General features: G+C 38.8%; 1 protein-coding gene across 2 annotated transcripts in view; it reads right to left on the reverse strand.

The window, feature by feature from the left end:
• PDE1A (phosphodiesterase 1A) overlaps positions 1 to 24515 on the reverse strand; it is a 265269-nt gene that overhangs the window by 157476 nt on the left and 83278 nt on the right. The window lies entirely within an intron of this gene.

The following is a 24515-nucleotide window of genomic DNA, read 5'->3' on the forward strand; positions in this document are numbered from 1 at the left end:
ATAGTTTACTATTCCATATTTCAACAATATTTTTATGATATTATTATTTCTACCAGTACAGATGGTAAGACTATTACTTAGCCACAAAACAGCATGGTTGCAAAGAAGAGACACATTCTAAGAAGTGCTTTGGTTTCCTTCCCTTTATAGTTATTAACATATTAATATCTTCTCTTTAGAGGGTAATATGACAGGCAAAGAAAATAACTATTCCTTATGGGGGGTATGGACAGGATGATTAGCAAAGCTCAAAAGTTGTGGGTAAAATGAACATTTTAGGGAAAATTAGTGAAAAAGGAAAATGCTTTGCATTGCAGAATTATTTCAAATTTAATCAAATATGTCATATACACTTAATACTTTATATACCTTGAAAAATAGCTTTAGTGTATTATCCTGTTCCATTCTCAGCACACCTTTGAGTGGTAGGCAATTTTCATCCTATTTCATAAAGATATATTAAAATTCAATGCAAATGTCTCAGTTTTAGCATTTAATGTCCTTCTTTAGTTCCTCTCATTTTCCCTTCCAAATGTTGCTAGCTTCCAAACCAGACTCCTCACCACTTCTCTTCTCCATTCCTGTGGCAAAGACATCATTATGTGTTCAACAAGTTAGTTTCTTTGTCTCCTAGGAATCTAGCTTAAACTACATTTCATAGCATTTTTTTTAATGCTTTTTGACTAATGGAGTACAAGTAGAAATGATCTATTCAACTTCAATGGCTGAACTCCAAAAGCCCCCATTCAACTTCTAGTGTTCTCTTTTCTTATCTTTCTTGCCCCCTTTCTAGTCCAGGTATAGACAGCAGTCGACTATTCCAAGGACATACACCTCCTGGGACTTGGGATCCTGCATCATCCTTTAGTAGATTTTCCTCCGACTTACCTAAATGTACTGCCATGCAAGAAATGTATAGATATGTACTATTACCACATTGCACCAATGAGTGTGGGGATCACAGGATAGTAATGAGTCTCCCCTAATATTACAACTTTGCTCTTCCCTTTTATCCATACATATATACATCTACTCATTTCTCAACCAAGTTCAACAAACTGGCTCTAGGAAAACTTACTACCACTTCAGCACAGTTTTCTCTGCTATTCATTACTGTTTAGTGTGTGAAACTCTATTTAAATGTCAGGTGCATTGACATATAATTTACACAATAAAAAAATCTTAAGTGTACAGAGCTATGAGTTTATACAGTCATACAGCTATCAGTAAAATAAAGAAACTGAACTTTTCCGTCCTCCCTTAACATTGCACAACTTCCCTTTTCCATCAACCCTTTCCTACTTCCGATGCCTGGCAACCACTGACAATAATTCAAGTCCCTATAGTTTTGCTTTCCTAAAATGTGCCATGAGAGGCTTTTATAACTGGCTTCTTTAAGATTTACTTAAGCCATTGCAGGTTTCCTACATTTGTTTGTTGTTGTTGTTGTTGCTGAGTTATATTTCATTGTACAAATGATCACAATTTCTTCATTCATTCACCAGTGGATGGACATCCACACTAAAGACAATGTATTGACATGATTGTATTTATATTGGATAATTATCTAGGAATTAGATTATATCCTAAATATAATTTTAAAAAACTACCTAATTTTAATTGTGTCATTTTATACCCGACAGCACTATATGACTTCTAGTACCCTCATATCATTACCAACACTTATTAAGGCAATTCCTCTTAATTTTAGTCATTCTTTTTTATTTATTTTTGTATATTTGACAGAGTTAGACAGAGAGAGAGAGAAAGAGGTCTTCCTTCCATTGGTTCACCCCCCAAATGGCCACTACAGCCGGAGACACGTGTATCCGAAGCCAGGAACCAGTATTCATTACTCACATATCCCAGTAATTCCATTCCTAGGTACTTACTTACCCAAGAGAACTGAATGCAATATGTTCACATACAGATTTCTGCATGAAAAAATCTATAGGAGCTTTTGTTTTAACAGCCAAACAGACTAAAAGTAGCCCAATTGTTCAAAATATGAAAAAATAAATCTTGATATATCCATACAGAGGAGTATTGCTCCAAATAAAAATTAATGACTGATTGATACATATAGCACTTTGACCGATTGTTAAAATAATTTTAAAGAGTAAAAGAAATCAGACAAAAGGAGTATCTCCTATACACAATTCTAGTAATGGAGACTAATTGATATTGACCAAAAGCGGGCCAGTGGCTGTTTGGGACCAGGAAGACAGGGAGAGGATGAAGGGAGGAACATCCAAGAGGATGAGGAAAGTTCTGGGGTGAGGTACATGTTCACTTGGTTGTAGTGGCAATGTGATGAATATATTCATATACCAAAACTTACCAAGTTGTACATTTGTATGCATGTAACCTATTATGTCAATTATGCCTCCCTAGAGCTATTTTTAAAAATGACACTTTCCCCCAAGGTTTAATTGTCTTCCAGATTAACTTTTCTTAGAACCAAATTTCTTCCGAGCTGTCACAATTACAAGCATACTAAAATAAACCAGTATGTAAAATGAATACTCAGGGACTCAGAAGGTATGCTTTCTTACCTAGAATAAGGATTTTGTGAAAGCTTCTTCTATGAACACTTCAATATCTTTAAAAATAATCATAATGGCTTTAGTTAAATATTTCAGTTAGGGGACTCCCAGATTAATTCATTTTTTCTGATACTCCATTTTTCATGTTAATATAATATTAATACAAACATAACAGATTCAATGTATTTCATAAATACAGTTCTAAGAATATAATGATATTCCTTCTCTTCCTCTCACATTTCCCTCCCTCTCCCTTTATTTCTTTCCTTCTTTCTTTTTTACTTTTTGAGATAATATTTTTAATTAACAATATGATCAAGGGCTTAATGTCCCACTATATAGAGGTCAACCAGTAAAAACTAAAAAGACCCCTGTTCAGTGGTAGTATAGGCAAGAACTACAAATAATAATTAAATGGAAAGATGACCATTTTCCCCATGAACAATACATTTTATTATAATCACAGATCATTAAAATACTTTTTTGTGATTAAAAAAACTACTAAAGTATCTTTGTAAAAAAATGACAATGGTTATTAAAAACTAAAATTAAGATGCCTTCATACCCATGTAGTTTCTCCTATAATTTCCATTAATAGTTTTGGAATACTATCACTTTGAGTATATTTTTCTCATTATTTATCCATTCATTTTCCAAGAATTATTTTTTGACCCTCTACCATGTGCCAAGTATTAGAGCTACAATAGTAGAAAAATCAACACAAACTAAGGTGTGTATTTGACCTAGCAGTAAAGATACTGTTTGGGATATCCTCACCTCATATCAGAGTGCTGAGTTCAAGTCTAGAGTCTACTTTCTTTTTTTTCTTTTTCTTTCTTTTTTTTTTTTTTATTTTTGACAGGCAGAGTGGACAGTGAGAGAGAGACAGAGAGAAAGGTTTTCCTTTTGCCATTGGTTCACCCTCCAATGGCCGCTGCGGTAGCGCGCTGCGGCCGGCGCACCTGCGCTGATCCGATGGCAGGAGCCAGGTGCTTCTCCTGGTCTCCCATGGGGTGCAGGGCCCAAGCACTTGGGCCATCCTCCACTGCACTCCCTGGCCACAGCAGAGAGCTGGCCTAGAAGAGGGGCAACCGGGACAGGATCGGTGTCCTGACCGGAACTAGAACCCGGTGTGCCGGCGCCGCAAGGCAGAGGATTAGCCTAGTGAGCCGCAGCGCCGGCCTATAGAGTCTACTTTCTTTTTTTTTTTTTAATTAAACTTTTATTTAATGAATATAAATTTCTAATGTACAGCTCCTGGGTTACAATGGCTTCCCCCTCCCAAAACTTCCCTCCCACCCACAACCCTCCCCTTTCCCGCTCCCTCTCCCCTTCCAATCACATCATGATTCATTTTCCATTCTCTTTATATACAAAAGATCAGTTTAGTATAAATTAGGTAACGATTTCAACAGTTTGCCCCCATATAGCAACACAAAGTGAAAAAAAAAATACTGTTGGAGTACTAGTTATAGCATTAAATAAGAGTGTACAGCACATTAAAGGCAGAGATCCTACATAATATTTTTTTAAAAATTAATTAATTTTCTATGCCATTTCCAATTTAACACCAGGTTTTTTTTTTTTCATTTCCAATTATCTTTATATACAGAAGATCGATTCAGTATATAATTAGTAAAGATCTCATCAGTTTGTACCCACGCAGAAACACAAAGTGTAAAAGTACTGTTTCAGTACTAGTTATAGCATTACTTCACACTGGACAACACATTAAGGACAGATCCCACATGGGATGTAAGTACACAGTGATTCCTGTTGCTGACTTAAAAATTTGACACTCCTGTTCATGGCGTTAGTAATCTCCCTAGGCTCTAGTCATGAGTTGCCAGGGCTATGGAAGCCTTTAGGGTTCGCTGACTTTGATCTTATTCCGATAGGGTCACAGTCAAAGTGGAAGTTCTCTCCTCCCTTCAGAGAAAGGTACCTCCTTCTTTGTTGGCCCCGTTCTTTCCACTGGGATCTCACTAACAGAGATCTTTCATTTAGGTCTTCTTCTTTTTTTCTTTTCCATGGTATCTTGGTTTTCCATGCCTACAATGCTCTCATGGGTTCTTCAGCCAGATCCGAATGCCTTAAGGGCTGATTCTGAGGCCAGAGTGTTGTTTAGGACATCTGCCATTCTATGAGTCTGCTGTGTATCCCACTTCCCATGCTGGATCTTTCTCTCCCTTTTTGATTCTATCAATTAGTATTAGCAGACACTTGTCTTGTTTGTGTGATCCCTTTGTTTCTTAGACCTATCCAAGCCATCAAATGTGAACTGAAATTGATCACTTGGACTAGTGAGATGGCATTGGTACATGCCACCTTGATGGGATTGTATTGGAATCCCCTGGCACATTACTAACTCCATCATTTGGGGCAAGACTGATTGTGCATGTCCCAAACTGTGCATCTCCTCCCTCATAGAGTCTACTTTCAATTCCAGCTTCTTGCTAATTCACACCCTGGAAGACAGTAGATTATGGCTCAAGTTCCTGGGCCCCTAACACCCATGTCAGAGATCCAGATTGAGTTGTTTGCTTCCAGCTTTTCCCTGGCTCAGCCTCAGCTCTTATGAGCATTTGGGAAGTGAACCAACATATGGCAACTCTCTCTCACTCTCTTTCAAATAAATAAGTATTTAAAAAAAAAAACCTTCAATACAGAACTAATCTCTTGAAACTTAATTCTAAAAGCTAGGAAATAAACATTAGTCAATAAAAATAACACAAGTAAAATTCTGTAAGGAGAAAGAAAAGACAGAAATGTCTGATTATCTGTTTGGGGAAGCTATAACAGAAGTTTATTTCCTAAAATGTTTCACTAACACAGGAAAAGCTACTTTTGGGTCACTTGGAATTAAGACTTGGTGAATGGGATTAAAAAGAGAAGATTATTCCTGTCTCAGGTAATGGTCCCTATCTCCAGTTTGTGAGACTGATTCTATTAGAAAGAGCTGGGACATCTATTTTCATGAGGGATTTTATGGGACCTTGGGGTACAAGAAGGATGCTTTAGTGCCCAGGCAATTAAGAATGGCATGGAGTAGAGGACGGAAGTATTATTCCAACAGTTTCAAGGACTACTATGTGGTTTGAGCAGTTGGGAAATTTATTGGTCTCAGTACTTCAAGAGTTTGCAATGTTGGGAGCCCCAGGAGACCGCACCTCCTAACAGATGCATCCATTGCACTGTTGACACTGGTCTCCAGGAGCCTGGAAAACCTCTGCACACAAATGACTTCAAAAGTTGCTGGCTGTGGTTGCTGCAGCACAGCAAGTTAAGCCATCGACTCTGATGCCAGCATCCCATAGGAATACCAGTTCAAGTCCTGACGGCACCACTTTGTCCCAGCTCCCTGCTAATGCACCTGGGGAAGAAGCAGAAGATGGTCTAAATGTTTGGGCCCTGGCATCTACGTGGGGAGACTCAGAGGTCCAGGTTCCTGACTTCAGGCTGGAGCAGCCCCTACTGTTGTGGCCTTCTGTGGAGTGAACCAGCAGATGGATGATCTCTGTCCCTCTCCTCCCCTCCCTCTCTTTTTGTAACTCTGTGTTTCAAACAGATGAATAAATATTTACTAAAAAGAAAAGTCATTGGTCAAGCAATGTGAGCTTAGAGAAGAGGTCCTGGTGTATCCAGAAATAATGGAGTTTCCAAATATAGCAGGAGGACCTGTGCTAAGCAGAGGGAACTCAGTGTCCAAGATGAGGAATAAGATGTACCATTAAATTGTCCTAATTCATCAACATGGTCCACAGCATAATAGAGAACTCACATAAAAATGAGATAATATATGTAGTCACATTTGGAAAAAGTGCGATGTTTTGTAAAGTAACAACGCTTATAATGATTCATTCATTCATATGTACTTACAAAGAGTTTTCATGTATTTTATCCTATCATTCAATAAACATTAAGTAAACAAAACAGGAATGATTGTCTACTTTACACAAAAGTGAACTAAATTCAAATGGGATGAGTGATTTCCCCAAGACCACAGATTTGGTAAGCAGCCTGGGCAAGACTAGGTCTTTTGAAATATAACCTGAAGTTCTGTCTGTTCCATTAAACTCCTCCTGGTGAGAATGGCTTAGAAACACCAATTTTATTAATAACTAACAACATTTGTAAAAAAGTTGCTGGAGTCTTCACTTTGGATTCAGGGTAGAAGACAGGATAGTTAGAAAGCCATGAAGAGTTTATTTTTCATTTTTATTATCTTTTCTGAATTGTATTATAATAGATTTTTACATCCATATATTTTGTTTACTTCCAGTAAGTATTATATGGACTATATATTCCAAATAGCATTTAAAAATTATCTGAGCTGGTTATTATTAATGGTTGAAAATCAGAGGTAAAAAAACATGGACATCTATCTCATTTCTGATATGTATTGGCTTAGTATTAAGCAATGAAAATATGCCAAATAGCTGTTGGATTGCAGCACTCATTTCAAAAAGTGAAAAATGGTTTATATCCTTTGCAAGACTTCAAGGATGGACATGTTTTCATTGTTCTTCCTCTGACAAGCCTGTGTTTAGGTTTAAAAGTCTTGTGTTTTGGTTTCATCTTGCTTCCAAATAATAAATTTCTGGTTTGGAATTTAGACAAGTTTGGTTATGCAATGTGTCTCAGTACTCACACTTAAACCTATCTCCATGCTGACCAGATGTTAGCACTCTCGTGCATTTATACCTTTTGACACTTGTAGTGATGCATGGCTCCAAAGCTGTTTTAAACATTTATGCTTAATTTTTTTAAGAAAGCAGATGTGCTTTGAACATTTCTCAGAATCTTTTCTTTTTAAATAAGAGTACTGTTTGATAAAATCATGATTCATTGAGCTAAGCATTCTAAATAGTATCTGTCCACACAAAAGGTCAGCATTATCCTCCTGAATGGACCACTTGTTCTTAAACTACAATGTTAGCAAACACATATTGAACACCTACTAGGCACAGTTAGGGTAGATAGTATGGCAGAGTCCAAAATGAAAGGTTGGTTCTCATCCTCACAGACTAGAAATGCAGACAGACAAGTCTGCTCACAATCACCATAGAATATTATATATGCTCTGACTAAAATGTACATATAGCTATGCAAAAAAAAAAAAAGTGCATCTTTCAACCTAGACCAGAAAGAGAGTTTGCCGAGGGGATCTTTGGGAATTATCCTGAAAATAAGTACTGAAGTTACAGTAGGAGTATTCCAAGTGAAGAATGGAAACTCAGGCACACAGAACAGCATGTTTGAAGACATGGAGCCGTGCCAGGGCAGAAATCCTCGAGGAAGCTGCAAAGCATGAGACAATGGTTCTCGCGGCCCCTGTCAAAGTTGTGGCAGTTGATGATCCTAGAACACAGTTAGGGGCCACACACATCATTAATATAGTTGAAGACTGGCATTTGGTACAGCGGTCAAGATGCTGCTTGGGATTCTCACATCCCGTATCAGAGCACCTGAGATTGAATCCCAGCTCCTCTGCATCTGCTCTTGTTAAAGTTCTCCCTGGGAAGCAGCAGGTGATTGCTCAAGCTACGGAATCCTTGACACCCACATAGAAGGCCTGGGTGGAGTTCTAGGCTCTTGGCTTTAGCCTGGTTCAGCCCCAGCTGTGGTGCGCATTTGGAGAAAGAACCAGCAGGCAGAAGATCTCGTTCTGTCTCCTTGTCTCTATTTCTGTCTCTGCTGAAAATAAATTTAAAAATAAAAGTGAAGAGGTTTATTCAGAGGCCTGTAGAGGAGCCAAAGTCTGTTTTAAAACATTGAGCGCCACTCTAGCAGCACTGTGGTATGGTGGTGAGCACATCTCAGAGAGTTGGGGCTACAACAGAGAAACTGAGTCTATTTTGTTTAAGTGAGGAACATGAGAAAGCAATGAAAATGGAGAAAGGGATGATATCTGGGATAGGCAGTAAGACAGAGGGAGATCCTTGAGCTTATCTCAGGTGGAGGAGGTCATTAGCATCATCATAGCAGTGGCCAAAAGATGGGGAAAAAGCATGTTGAGATGAGAGAAATGATAGGTTCACTCTTGGGCACACTAAAGTGGGGCTTATAGGGCATCCAAACAAACCTGCCCAACCCGAAGTACAGTTCTTGCTTCTGGCACTCAAGGAGATCTGAAATGCTGACACACGCATGGACTTCTTTTTTTTTTAACAGGCAGAGTTAAACAGTGAGACAGAGAGACAGAAAGAAATGTCTCCCTTTGCCGTTGGTTCACTCCCCAAATGGCCACAATGGCCAGTGCGTCGCCGATCCAAAGCCAGGAGCCAGGTGCTTCCTCCTGGTCTCCCATGTGGGTGCAGGGCCCAGGCACTTGGGCCATCCTCCACTGCCTTCCTGGGCCACAGCAGAGAGCTGGACTGGAAGAGGAGCAACTGGGACAGAACCGGCGCCCCAACTGGGACTAGAACCCTGGGTGCCGGCGCCGCAGGTGGAGGATTAGCCTAGTGAGCCGCGGCGCCGGCCTACACACATGGACTTCCGAGTGCAGAGCACAGGAAGGTCTGGAGTCAAGTCCCGAATCTTCAGTCCTACTTAGCATTCCTATGTGATTCCAAAGCAGATGACACACGCGGTAATACAGTGTTGTTGAAGCTGTTGAGGTGAAGCAATGTCTCCAGGACAGTTAATGAAGAGAGAAGGAAAGGGCACTGAGATGCAACCATAAAAATGATGATGTGGTCAAGGCAGAAGAAGGTGAATTTCGTAAGGAGAGTTTAGAAAGGAAGGGGCAGGGAGAAAGCATCATGTGGGATGCGTCAGAGTTATCCCAGCACCAGTGATCCTGAAGATGAAGTCCAGAGGAAAAAATTCTAACAACTACTGATTGGATTTGGCAGCTGAGGAAATTAGGGGTAGACCAGTGATAGTGGGAACTACAGGTATCAAAGTCAGTTGTAAAGCGGAGAGGCTGGAGTGGTTCCTAGGAAGTGGAGATAATGAATGTAGATAAAGAATTTCACTGTGAAAAGAATGGTGACAGTGTGGTGGTGATGTGGGGACCCAAGAAGGATGGATTGAGCTCCCTTGTTTGTGTTTAATTCTTTAAGTACACTGACATGCTGAGAGGGAGCTGAAGGGGGGTTAGATATGGGAGAGATGGAAAAACAAACAAACAAACAAACAAAACAAGATCTAGAAGGCGGGGGAGAAGAAACAATTGCAGAAGAGGAGGGAATGAATTACTATTGGGTTAAGCCCATGTGCCTGGCACCTCAAACACTGTCACGTTATTTTTTTTGTTTTAATGTGTAGATGTGATTGTTCAGCTATAGGTTTGGATACGATTATTCCAAATATATGGTTTAACTGAAGAAATAAAAGACGGCTACACAACCAGCATGGCTGGATCCAAATACAGGATTTTCTGATTGTAAAACCCAATGTATTTTAATTACTTTAGTTTCTCGAACTTTTGAAACCTTTCTCTGCCTTTCACAAGCATTCAAATTTCACCCCCACAGACTCGGCTGACTTAATATAGATCACTAGAACCTATATATTCTCCCCAGCCAAGAATTTTAATTTCTGTAGTTTGTACTATAAGTTGAATCACACTTTTTATTTACAAATTATGAAATTATACAATTCCAATGATTTTTTAATTTATTTTTTAATTTTTTTATTTGACAGAGTTAGACAGTGAGAGAGAGAGAGAGAGAGAGAGTCAGAGACAGAGAGAATTGTCTTCCTTCCTTCCGTTGGTTCATCCCCAAAATGGCCGCTATGGCCAGCACTGCACCTATCCAAAGCCAGGAGCCAGGTGCTTCCTCCTGGTCTCCCATGAGGGTGAAGCGCCCAAGCACTTGGGCCATCCTCCACTGCACTCCCAGGCCACAGCAGAGAGCTGGACTGGAAGAGGAGCAACAGGGCTAGAACCCGGCACCCAAATGGGATGCTGGCGCTGCAGGCAGAGGATTAACCTAGTGAGCAATGGCGCCGGCCCTCCAATGATTTTTAAGGATTTAGTTATTTATATATTTGAAAGGCAGAGTGACAGAGAGAGAGGAAAGGGAGGGGAGAGAGAACAAGAGAGAGAGAGAGAGACCTCCCATCCGCTGGCACACTCCACAAATGCCCACAGTAGCACCAATTGGACCAAGCTAATGCCCAGAGCCAGGAACTCCATCTGGATCTTTTATATGAGTGGCAGGGCCTCAAGTGTTTGGGCAACCATCTGTTGTCGCCAGGCATTAGTAGGAAGCGGGACTGGATGCAGATGCAGGACTTAATCCCAGGCTCTCCGGTATGGAACGTGGGTGTTCCAAGCACAAGGCCTGCCCAACAATGATGTTTTCTCCACCTATATGTACTGTTTAACCTCAGTCGTCCCCTGCAGAAAATTACTGCACCACACCATACTGTTCCCTGCCCTAACCTCGCCTATGCTTCTTAACATGGAGAAATGATTCCTGCCACTTCCCATTTTTAGTATGCTGTTTCTAAAGATTGATAACACTATATACATGAATCTTTATAATAAAGAGCCAATTTTCTTTTAATATTTATTTATTTATTTGAATGTCAGAGTTGCACACAGAGAGGAGAGGTAGAGAGAAAGAGAGGTCTTCCATCCTCTGGCCCACTCCCTAACCAGCAGCAACAGCCAGAGCTGTGCCAATCCAAAGCCAGGAGCCAGGAGCTTCTTCTAGGTCTCCCACTCAGATGCAGGGGCTCAAGGACTTAGGCTATCCTCTACCACTTTCCCAGGCCATAGCAGAGAGCTGGATTGATAGTGGAGCAGCCGGGACTAGAACTGGCACCCATATGAAATGCCAGCACTGCAGGTGGTGGCTTTATCCGCTAGGCCACAGGGTCCACCCCTACACATTTTGAGTCAATGGATTGCAACTTGAGTAATCCAATCATTAACTATTCTGTTCCCTATGTCCTCAGTCTCCTTTGTAGCTAGGATGGTCACACCACCGGGCCCCAAGAGCCAGTTTTCATAGACAGCGTTGATATGTGTGGTCAGACTCTTCAGCAGAAAATCAAACGTTAATCAATAGTAATGTTCTGGTTTCAACTCTCCCTTGAGCTCTTCCTGATATCCTTATGACAATCAAGTTTGTGGGGAAAAAAAAAAAACAAAAACAAAAACAAAAAAACACTTAACCCTCAAGACCAGACTTGGCAAATGCTCACATCAGGGACAGTGAAGACTTTAGTAGAAAACTGTGCATCAATATGATGATCTTTTGTAGCATTTTTCCCTATGGCTTGCCGAAAACTAGTGGTCCTGATTTTCATCAGAATCACCCCCAACATTTTCTATGTAACATGGCCTGTTCCTTATTCCCCTCCTTTTTATAACCTTTAAGAAGACTATGTTCAGCCCACACTTATTTCAATTTGTCTTAGCATTCTCTACGTGAATTACTCATTTTCTTAGTCATTCTTCCTATGTTTATATAAATGTGTTGAGAGCTGCCTTTGAGAATGAGTATTTTCTTTTCACTCTGTCGCCCCCTCTTCTCATTTTACCCTTCATGCCTTTATATCCTATAAGTGCAGTGCTTTTTCTTATCATGTAAGGATTTTCCTACTTTAGGAATTTTTGTTTTTCTCAGAAAAACAAAAAAGGAACTATGTAAAATGCCTTTTACCTCGGTTTCTATAATGGGATCCACTGGTTTAAAAATCTCAACAAAAATGCATGAAATTGGGAGGAAAAACAGACAACACCTAATCTTTACATCACCTAAACATATTTTGCCAGGTCTTGGTTCATTTTATCAAACGTTATTTTAATAGTTCTTTTATTTAAAGATTTATTTGTTCGAAAGTCAGTTAGGTGTAGAGACAGAGAAAGAGGGATTTTCTATCTGCTGGAGAGAGAGAGAGAGAGAGAGAGAGAGAGAGAGAGAGAGAGAGAGATGCATCTTTCATCTGCTGCTTCACTCCCCCCAATGGCCACAATGGTCAGGACTGGGCCAGGTCCAAGCCAGGGGCTTCTAGGTCTCCCATGTGGATAGAAGGGGCACAAGCACATGGGCCACCTTCTGCTTTTCCTAGACCATTAGAAGGGAGCTGGATTGGAAGAGCAACCAGAACAAAGTGGGGCAGCTAGGGCACCAACTGATGCCCACATGGGATGGATGCCAGTGGCGCAGTCAGCTTTGCTCAGTATGCCACAACACCATCTCCAATTAAACACTGTTAACTATGAAATAGATGATAAAAGTTCCAGTCATCAAAATTTTTTATATACATTTACACAAATATTTTACAGATGAATTTGATTATAACAGCAGATTCATCATTACTTATTTTGTAAATTTCATAGTTTCCATGATATCTAATCACCAAGGTCTATCTTAACTCAAACATAGTCTACATTTAAACTAATACATATCTGTTTTTTTAAAATTTTGTGAATTAAATTATTTAAGTCACAAATTCAGTCTTTTCCAATAGGTTCTAATAAAGTGCTTGAGGAAAATAAAGCTGGTTTTAATGAAAAAAAAAAAAAAACACCAAAAATAGCACTTAGGGCAAATGATTGCTATTTATTTAAAGCAGATATTTTTATGTTGAATGAGATATAAAACCAAGATAATCTTGAAAACAGAAGTAATGGCATTTTCCAAAAGAACATTTGCTGGTGCCCTCTGACTGGCTTCCAATTCGTGAGATCACAGCCAGAATTTCCAAACTCTCCTGTGGTTCCAATTGGCATACTTCTCCACTTCTTGCTTATTTCTCTGTGAAAGGGACATGGTGTCCCATTTTTTAATGGTTCACAATGTCTCCCCAAGGCAATATGTTAGAGTGAGCCTGAACATTTTAGTTACAAGTCAACATGTGGCTGTAAAAACTACTTTTCTTTCCCAAATTTAGCATAAAAACACACACAGAATCCCATCTAAAAATGTTAATTCGTGCATGCGTTGTTGAATTCATTAACACAAGACTTTTGAGTTTCTATTAAATTTCAGATGCTGTGCTAATAATGGGTTTTGAAAATTAATGAAAAGAAGAATAAAAAATAAGGTCAGTGTCCTACTGTGTGAATCAAGATGAAAAGAAAAGCCACAAAGGAAGCAGTCTTATTACTTTCACAAAGAACAAAATGATTCTTTCATTTTAAATACATTGCTAAAAATCTTTTGGATGTATGGAATGAAGATATTGGAATTTACAGTGGTTTTGCAAATTACTCCCCCTAAAACTTGGACCTGCAAGGATGCTTTAGGATTTTCCAAGAAAGCAATTTAAGCTGAGAATTGTGCAAGCCTCCCCATTTATCATTTAATCAAGTGCTCCAACTTGTATATTTTAATTTTTAAGCTTCCGGGTAATATTTTATTTGAAGAGCTTCATGGCTAAAAATCAATTTATAACCCATTAGGCTGGGTATTATTTTCAGTTCTCTTCCAGCTTCACCATTCAAGGTTTCCAGGAAATGTTTCAGTCTGGCTGCATAAAGTCAAGGTAGTTATGCTTAGAAGAGTTTGTTCTTCTACCACTAATCCTTGGATGTGAGAACTCCAAAGTCACATTGCACATTGAGTTTCTTCTCTGCCACTTACAAGCTTGTCTGACCGTGGGCAAACTAGGTTTTCTTCCTAAACTGCAATCTTCTCCTTTATAAAAGGAGATGAATGGAATCTATATAACCAGAATTAAAATCAATGTTGTATGGAAATTTATGCTGGGCATAAAGTGAGCTACAGAATCACTGGCAGATTTCACACATTCCTGAATATTAGAACCTGAATTCACTTTTTGGGAGATAGAAGCTGTGTTATACAAGTAAACAGTTGTGTGATTGACTGCAAGCTTTTGTTTTTATCATCATGAACTTTTCACTTAAGATACTCAGAATATATTACAAGTTTAGTAAAAGTGCTTATAGAACACTCTAATGAAATAGATAGGTAAAACTCATTTTAGAAAAAATAATGAAGATTATTTAAATTTCTTCTCTGAAATCAATAAACAGCTAAGCAGTAGCCCCCAGAAATCAAATCAGATTATTTTCTGTCAAAATAATATAACTACCTTTGTCAATCTATTTTTAAAAGACACTTATTTTCCTAGAATGAACTCTTTCTGGATGCCCAGAATACTCAATATTCTGAGTGCTATGTATTATATAAATACTTTGCATTTTGTAAGGCTCATGAAAAATTCTCACTTATTACAAAAATATGCCATCTCACTAGTCCAAGTGATCAATTTCAGTTCACAATTGATGGCTCTGATAGGTCTAAGAGTCAAAGGGATCACACAAACAAGACAAGTGTCTGCTAATACTAACTGATAGAATCAAAAAGGGAGAGAAGGATACAAAAATAAACCATATTTTAAACATATCAGTTTAAACAAACAAGTCTAAAATAAATAGCTTTATGAAAATCTTTGGGCTTGTAACCATGTTAAAGTAGTGGAAGACAAGGACATTCCAGGAATGAAAGTACTTCAAAATATTCATGGAAAATGTGTATTATGCAGTGCCCCAATATATATGTAAAAGACAAGAAGCATACCCACTTTCTTTCTTCTTAGTGACTAATTAAAATTATTCACCTATTATCAGTGCTGGATAGTATGTTATTATTTTAATGAGATAAAAATGAAAGCAAAAAATGCACCCAATTCCTCTCTGCAAATAAGAGATTATCAGTGAATAAAAGATCACAACCAAATCCCTCTCAATGGAAGAGATCAGTCACAAAATTCATGAAGAGAAATTCTTTACTAGGAGTGATTGCTACAAAAATGAGCATTTTCTGTAAGAAGGGACATAGAGACTACTAGGAATTTGTGCATAGAGAGGAGCCTTATCCAAAAGTTAAATACAAAGGGAATTTTGGGAAAACATCTGTATCCCTATCCTAATATCTAGCAGTTACAGTCAAACATTTCTTTCAGCTCTATGAATTCTTTGAAAGATGTAGGTGTCTGTCAGTAGAGCACTGGAAAAAAATCCATTTTCTCTGTGAGCACTGCTTGGAGGGACTTTATTTAGAGAAGTTGTCCGGCTTGGCTGTTGTCAATGAACAGGGACAAAATGTCCCCATGGGCCACAAGGAGGAGGGTCTCACAGGTGTAGCACCTCAGGAGCTCTGAGAGTGACCCTCTGAGGTGCCTTGCTCTGCCATTAGTGTGAGGTGGAGTTGGCTTCCAGGCCCTTCCTGGCAGAGAAGGCCAGCATACCAGTGAGTCTCTGAGCCATCCTGGGCACAGCTACAAGCCCAATATTGCAGTAATGTTACACAGGTTTCATGAACAGTAAACAAATGTTTCCGTGGCACTTTTTTTTAAGTGCACCAGGGAATTAATCAGACTCATTACAATGACTAGGGAAGACAATCCTGTCTTCAGATACTATAGGAGTGTGGAAGACAGAGCCATAAATATCAGTGGTGATATAAGTTTTAGTATCGTTTTCCTAGACTGGTGATGGGAAACAGCACTCATTATGAGTGTATATGCTTCTTTTCATCTGAGCCTCAATACATCACTATGAGGAAAATAGGATAAGAAATATTATTTCAGTTTTATTAAGGAGTGAGTAACACAAAGGATTACATATTTCAGTGGTTAGGGAACAGGGAGCAGAATCTATCCACTCTTAGTTTCCTTATCAGAATTTTGTTTCCACTACATTAATCCATTAGAACTCTTATTTTGGGATCACATACATAAGATAATCAATGCCAACAATTATAGGCAAATATAAAACTATAATTATGCTTTTAAAATAAAATATAATTTTGCCTAAATTTAAGAATTCTAGAATATAATAACAATTACCTGAATATGAGGAAAAATAAAACAGATACAAATCAGGCTTAAATTTGTAATCTTAAAAATTTAGACTTTTTCCCAACTCCAAGCATATCATATTTTAGAGATCAAAGTTTTTGCTGCCATGCTTATTTAGTTGATGTTTTATATTTGCCCTCTATATTCAAGAAAATAACACCACTGCACTGTGGGTGCCCACTGAAGCAATATGCTTACCCTACATCCACACCTTTATGATGTATCTTGACATCTGTTTATTTTTTTTCCCAGCCTGATTGCTTTGCCCTCTACATTTTATATGGTTGAGTGCCCCTGACACAAGACCAAGTCAGCTGAGATTAGTCATTCAGAAAAAATCAGTAGTTTGGCCTTTTGCAATAGGTTCAGTCAGCACTGAAGTGTTTATTATGTACTGACTGTTTTCACAGAGGTTATCAAAACAAACTCTGAGGTAGGTATTGCTACTCCTGAATTCAGAAGTTAAATGAGTTTCTCAGGGTCATGGAACTAGGTATTGCTGGGATTCAATCCAAGATCTTGATTTTGAACTAATTTGTGCCTTTTCCAATACCAATAACAGATCATAGTTAAAATCTCAGGATAAAATGGGCATTTGACAAGTCAACAAAGTCAAAAGTGACAATGAATGAAGTTCATGCTGAATGCTTAGAAATAGGATGATGTAATAGTCAAGTGTTGCAGTAATTAGCAAGTACAGACTCCTTGGTTAGCAATTAATTTAGTGCTACACAGCTATTGTGCCAACCTATAAAAGCAAATGTGACTCAAAACTATATATATTTATATTGTTTTAAAATATATAGAAAAAATAGCTCAAAATGATATAAAGACATAGTGTAAGATCTAAAGATCTAAAACTATGAAAACCTTAGAAGAAAACAGAAAAACAAATTTGTGCTATTAGATTCAGAAATGCTTTCTTGGCTATGACACCAAAAGCACAGGTAGCAAAAGGGAACATTTAACTTCATTATAATTACAAACTTGTGCATTAACACTATGAACACAGTGAAAAGGCAACTCATAGAGTAGGGGAAAAATTACAAAACATATATCTCATAAGAGATTAATATCCAGAATATATAAAGAGCTCTTACAGCTCAACAACACCAAAAATCCCTCAAATCAACCAATTTCAAAATGGGCAAAGGACTTGAGTAGACATGATGCAAAGAAGGTATACGTGGGCTGGTGGCACTGTGGCATAGCAGGTAAGGCTGCCACCTGCAGTGTTGGCATCCTATATGGATGCCGGTTAGAGTCCTGGCTGCTCCACTTCCAATCCAGCTCTCTGCAATGGCCTGGGAAAGCAGTAGAAGATGGCTCAAGTGCTGGAACCCCTGCACTCGCATGGGAGACCCAGAAGCCACTCCTGGCTCCTGTCTTCGGATCAGTGCAGCTCCAGCCGTTGTGGCCAGTTGGGGAGTGAACCAACGGATGGAGGACCTCTATTTCTCTCTGCCTTTCCTTCTTTCTGTGTAACTCTGACTTTCAAGTAAAATAAATAAATCTTTAAAAAAGAAAAAAAAAAGAAGGTATACAAGTACATGAAAAGATGCCCAGCATCTCTATTCATTAGGAAAAGGCAAATCAAAAGCACAGTATCACTTTACACCACTAGGAAAGCTAATAAACAAAAGAAAACAAACAAGAAAGTAAGTGTTGGCAAGAACACGGAAAAATTGGAACTCCTATATGCTACTGGCTGGACTATAAAATGCAGAAGTCATGTCTACCCAAAAGAAAGGAAAGTAGGAACCTGAACAAGTGTTTGTACAATACTGTTTATAGCATTACTCAAAATAGCCAAGCCAAAATGTGGAAACAATTCAAATGTCCACTGATGAATTAATGGATATACAAATTGTGCTATATGCATATAATAATATATTATTTACTTTTAAAAAGGAAAGAGATTCTGACATACACTGCAACATAAATAAACCTTGAAAACATTATACTAGATGAACTAAATTAGGTGGAAGATAAACAATATATGATTTTTTTACACTATATGATTCTTAGAATCATACATGGGAAACGTAGAATAATCAAATTCATAGAAACAGAAAACAGAATAGTGGCTACCAGGGATGTGGAGTTTAATGAGTGCAGAGTTCTAGTTGGCATGATGAAAAAGTTCTGGAGATGGATATTGTGTGATGGTCGTGCAATAATGTAAATGTAATTCATAATACAGAACTGTGCACTTGAAAATAATTAAAATGATTGTTTTGTTATGTGTATTTTACCATAATAATTTTAAAAAGAATGTTTCTGCAGTTATTTGAGTAGCATAAATTAGGAGCCCTTAATAAAAAGTATAGAGGCAGGCACTTGGTATACAAATTAAGACAACACTTGAGACACTTACTTCTCATAAAAATCTGAGTGCCTGGTTTTGGGTCCTAGCTCTATTTCTAATTCCAGCTTCCTATTAATATGCCTGCCTATCACTACAGCAGGCAGTCAATGATGGTGGAGGTATTTGGATCCCTGCCACACACATGGGAGACCCAGACTGAGTTCCTGGCTCCTAGGTTTGGCCTGGCCCAGTCCTGGACATTACAGGCATTACAGGCATTTGGGAAGTGAACCAGTGCTCGCTCGCTCTCTCTCCCTTAAAATAAATGAAAACTTAAATATTATATATGTGGATTGGGGCAGAGACTTATGAGGCACATAACATTATTTTTCTCTGAATATCAGTAATGCAATGTTTTCATGCATTTGACATTTAAAAGCACATGTTAAGCCTCCAATGCATTTCTTCATAATGTAAGCAAGGCATTATTCCTGTGCTTGGAGTGTTTACAGACTGTTCTAAGTAAACATTACCTCATACACAAATTTATGATGCTAAGGAGGTTCTTCATCTTCATTCACTTAAAAAATAAGTATTGAATGTCTAGTACATGTTAAATACTCCAGGCTCTGGGGATACTACAAAGTATAAGACAAAGTTCCTTCTCCTGATAGTGTTGACATTTCTTTGAGAAGGAGAGAAACAATATGCAAATGAGTAAAGGTGCAATGTTAGATGGTGATCAATGCTTGGTGTTGGGGCTGGGGAGGGGGAGACAGGAATTAAGCCTTGTTAGAGGGGGGAGGGAGTGTTTGGCTTAAAGGAGCAGAGGAGTATTTTATCAAGTGGCCAGTGGCCTTTCTGGGAAAAGTAGTAATGTGATGTTGGAGCAGAGAACTGAATGAATGCAGAATTTTTCTGCAGGAAAAACATTCCAGGCAGGGACAAAGCTAATTGAATAAGCCAACAAATTCCCTGAGATAGAGACATGCTTGAGTGTGCAGGAATAAGGAGTATAGTAAGGCTGGAGTACAGGTTTTTAAAAATACTCCAAATTTAAGGGTAGGGGAATGAGGAAGCTTCAGCCAAGGTCATGGAGATGGAACGGTCATTGAGTTGAGGGAAAGGGCAAATGAAGAAATGACTTAACAAAAGGGAACATTCAGTCATCTCAAATGCTGCTGACTGTTTTCATAAGCAGAGATGACCAACGAGTTTAGCAACACAAGACCACTGAAGGCTGACAAGAGCTGACAAAGCCTGATTCAAGAGGATCTGACAAGTGTGGAAGAGGGAAGGGAGAAAGCACATAGACAGAACACATTAGGATTTTGCAGTAAATGATAAAGAACATGTGGAGAAAACAGAATAGAAATGTGTTAGGATCTCTGCATTACTTAGAATCAAAGCAACATTCAAGAACAGTGATAGAAAACATTTCATATTCCACAACAAGAACTTCTGCCCTGGGGCCTATGGAAGTGATTCTACAGTTCCAAGAACTCTAAGACTATGAACTTCTTTGCTTTGTGTACATAGGTGCATTTTTCTAGGAGAACAATTGCCAGCTTTCAGCAGGTCTTCAAAATGGTCTAATGCCCCAAAATACAAGAAAATCACCACTAAGGTATAAAACTATATTTAATAAAACAATAATTCAAATGTACCCCATTCCTAGAGCTATCTTTACTTCACATCCTCTCTCCTCCTCCTGCTGTAGCATCTTCTCAGTCACCAAGCCTTGAACCTGTCAAGGTATCTGCACTTGTAGGCCATGGCACTCATTGTCCTACTGTCTGAAGTTATTTCTAGTAAAGTTCAGTCTCTCACTGCTTTCTGATTTCTACTCATCAAGTGTCTGTTTATTGAATAAGACTTCTACCTCCTATCTACAACAGAACCACCACCCCTCCAAGGACCACTCTTCCTGCCTCTCTTGTATCTATTCATTCCCATACGTGTTGTTAATTTTAGATAGACCATGCCTTGAAAGCTCCATGAAGGCAGGAATTTGCCTGTTTTGTTTCTGCTGCTGTTGTTTTCCCAGCACTTAAAATGGCATGTGTTGTATATGGACCATCTGTATGCTAGCTATTGATTGAATCTCAAATTTTGGTCCATTATTTTTTGGGTAAGAGCGCACTGAAGGAACTGTTGAAATGCAAATTGTTGGGGCTAGTGTTGGTATAGTAAAGTGGTTTAAGCCTTCATCTGCAATGCTAGTATCCCATTTGAGCACTGGTTCGAGTCCCAGCTGTTCCACTTCTGATCCAGCTCCCTGCTAATCCATGTAGGAAGGGAGTGGAAGACGCCCCAAGTACTTGGGCCCTTGCCACCCAAGTGGGGGACCCAGATGGAGTTTCAGGTTCCTGGCTTTGGCCCAGCTTAGCCCCAGCTGTTGCGTCAATTTAGGGAGTGAACCAATGGATGGAAGATCTCTCTTTCTCTCCCTTTCCATCTCTCCCTCTTTCTATCTCTGTAATTCTGCCTTTTAAATAGAGCTTAAAAAAATCAGTGCAAATTGTTGGAGAGTATGCCTACCTCTTTCTCTTCTTTCCTATTCTCTTTCCCCCAATTCTCAATCCTGCCCTGTTCTTCCTCTGATCCTCTAAATCTTCTGATTAAGAAACACATTTAAGAGTCTCCTACCTATGAAACCTTCTCAAAGCTCTCTGTATCTTTTCATGTGAGGCTGCTTGCATGTCATTCTCCATCCTCCCTCCCCCAAGCCCTCCCCACCTCTAAATTCACTGAAACCCTACCTCCTTAGCTACTATTCTAGAAAAGGGTCTCCCAAAAGGTCAGTGATGACCTCATTGCCAAACATAGTGATCTGCTTTTTACTTCTCAAAATAGAAAAGTTATGTTTGGCCTTGCTGGATGGTTTCTCCACTTATCTAGCATCATTCTCTTGTTCTGTCCCAGTTTTTTGAATGTCTCTCCCAAAGAGTGATTCGCTGCTCCTGGCCATCTTTTGGAGCCAAGGTAGAATCCCCCTTTACCCTGCTTCACAGGGTCACTTCTCAGTCCACCTTTTTTTGGAGATCTCATCACTAGCAACTGTGGATGGCTGGTCTCCAGGCTCTGTGCTCCACCTTGCCTCTTCAATTCCAGAGCCACATTTTCACCTGTTCACTGAACATTACCAAAAAGAATGAAGATTATCTCTTTAGTTTGTACTCCCCCACCCCACAAATACACCCAACCCTCTAATACAGAGGAGCAGATGGAGGCATAGGGAGGGTTATTAACCTAGCTGAGTACACAGAGCCAGCTCCTTAGTTCAGGATTTTAATCTTGGAAAATTTGAGTAAGTTACTTAACTTTTCTGTGCCACAGTTCACTCATTTACAAAAGGGAATAGAAAAATAGTTCCCATGTCACAACTTGGCTGTGAGGATTAAAATGAAAAATGCATATAAGCAACTTTAAGATTAAATGGTGGGGCCAGCACTATGGCATAGCAGGTAAAGCCACTGCCTGCTGTTCTGGTATCCCATATGGACACCAGTTCAAGTCCCAGCAGCTCCACTTCCGATCCAGCTCTCTGCTGTGGCCTGGGAAAGCAGTAGAAGATGGCCCAAATCCTTGGGCCCCTGCACCCATGTGGGAGACCCAGAAGAAGTTCCTGGTTTCAGACTGGCGAAGCTCTGGCCTTTGCTGCCAGTTAGGGAGTGAACCAGCAGATGGAAGACCTCTTTCTTTCTCCTCCTCTCCTTCTCTCTGTGTAACTCTGACTTTCAAATAAATGAAATAAATCTTAAAAGATTACATGGTAAGTGATGAAAAACTTGTTGCACAGTGAATGATAAATATGTTAGGCTTTATTTCCCTTGCCCAGAGCTTGAATTTCTACTTATACATTGTAGTGCAAGATCTCAAATGCAGCGAAAAAGTTTGATCAGGCAAAGATAAGATTATAAACTTTTGTATGAAAGAAATGCATAAGAAAAGATAGCAGTAGAACACTAAATGGAAAGAAAGAAAATCTACATGTTAAAAATTTCACAGTAAATTCCGTGTAAACAGTATATGAATCATACTTAGTTGACTGCATCATATTATTGAGCTATAGTCAATTCACCATCTAAATGGGAGAATGTGTGTAGAATCTTTGATGGAATTGTGTGTAATTCTATCATTCTCAAAGTCAAACAATTATTAATTATCTAAAGCATTTAGCAAATAACATACCATATTATCAAATAAACCCCTGGAGTCCAGAACTAACTTTTTATCAGTGTTTCTACATACCTGCTAAAGAAAGTCCTTGCCTTATATTTGGGATGCCAGCACACTCAGGAGTAAACAGAAGCTCATCAAAAGAGCTGCTTAGTTTTCTTTCCTTACACATGGTCAACAGCCTTTGATTCCTAATCTAAAGCGATCATCTAATCTAATAATTTTCACAAGATATATTTCTATCAGATTGGACTAAATATATTTTTCTTGCCTTTTGGGCCAAAAAATTGATTGTTTTTAGTGTACTAAAAACAAATGTAAATTTTTTAATTCATAAGAAAAGGAAAATATGACATCCACTGCTTTTGGTTATATATAGGCCTAAATATCAGTTACAAGTCAAAATCTTCCTTGTCAGTTTTATTTTTGCTGCTAATGCACTACCCGCCTTTTGATGTGCTGGAGTCTTTAGCTCCATATCATATTTGACTTTCTATTAGGTCCTCCTTTTTAAATTGTCTTTTTTTAAACTTTTATTTAATGAATATAAATTTCCAAAGTACAGCTGATAGATTACAATGGCTTTCCAGCTTCCCCCCACCCATAACTTCCCTCACCACCCGCAACCTTCCCCTTTCCCGCTCCCTCTCCCCTTCCATTCACATCAAGATTCATTTTCAATTCTCTTTATATACAGAAGATCAGTTTAGTATATATTAAGTAAAGATTTCAACAGTTTGCCCCCACATAGCAACACAAAGTGAAAAATACTGTTGGAGTACTAGTTATAGCATTAAATCACAATGTACAGCACATTAAGGACAGAGATCCTACATGATATTTTTAAAAATTGATTAATTTTCTATGCAATTTCCAATTTAACACCAAGTTTTTTTCATTTGCAATTATCTTTATATACAGAAGATCGATTCAGTATATACTAAGTAAAGATTTCATCAGTTTGCACCCACATAGAAACAAAAAGTGTACAAATACTGTTTCAGTACTAGTTATAGCATTACTTCACATTGGACAAAACATTAAGGACAGATCCCACATGAGATGTAAGTACACAGTGACTCCTGTTGTTGACTTAACAATTAGACACTCTGTTTATGGCGTCAGTAATCTCCCTAGGCTCTAGTCATGAGTTGCCAAGGCTGTGGAAGCCTTTAGGGTTCGCTGACTTCGATCTTATTCTGACAGGGTCATAGTCAAAGTGGATGTTCTCGCCTCCCTTTAGAGAAAGGTATCTCCTTCTTTGATGGTCCCGTTCTTTCCACTGGGATCTCACTCTCAGAGACCTTTCATTTAGGTCTTCTTTTTTTTTTTTTTCCAGAGTGTCTTGGCTTTCCATGCCTAAAATACTTTCATGGGCTCTTCAGCCATATCGGAATGCCTTAAGGGCTGATTCTGAGGCCAGAGTGTTATTTAGGACATCTGCCATTCTATGAGTCTGTTGTGTATCCTGCTTCCCATGTTGGATTGTTCTCTCCCTTTTTGATTCTATCGGTTAGTATTAGCAGACACTAGTCTTGTTTGTATGATCCCTTTGACTCTTAGACCTATCAGTATGATCAATTGTGAACTGAAGATGATCACTTGGACTGGTGAGATGGCATTGGTACATGCCACCTTGATGGGATTGTGTTGGAATCTCCTGGCACATTTCTAACTCCACCATTTGG

Source organism: Lepus europaeus, chromosome 1 (genome assembly GCF_033115175.1).
Source record: "Lepus europaeus isolate LE1 chromosome 1, mLepTim1.pri, whole genome shotgun sequence".
NCBI lineage: Eukaryota > Metazoa > Chordata > Mammalia > Lagomorpha > Leporidae > Lepus > Lepus europaeus.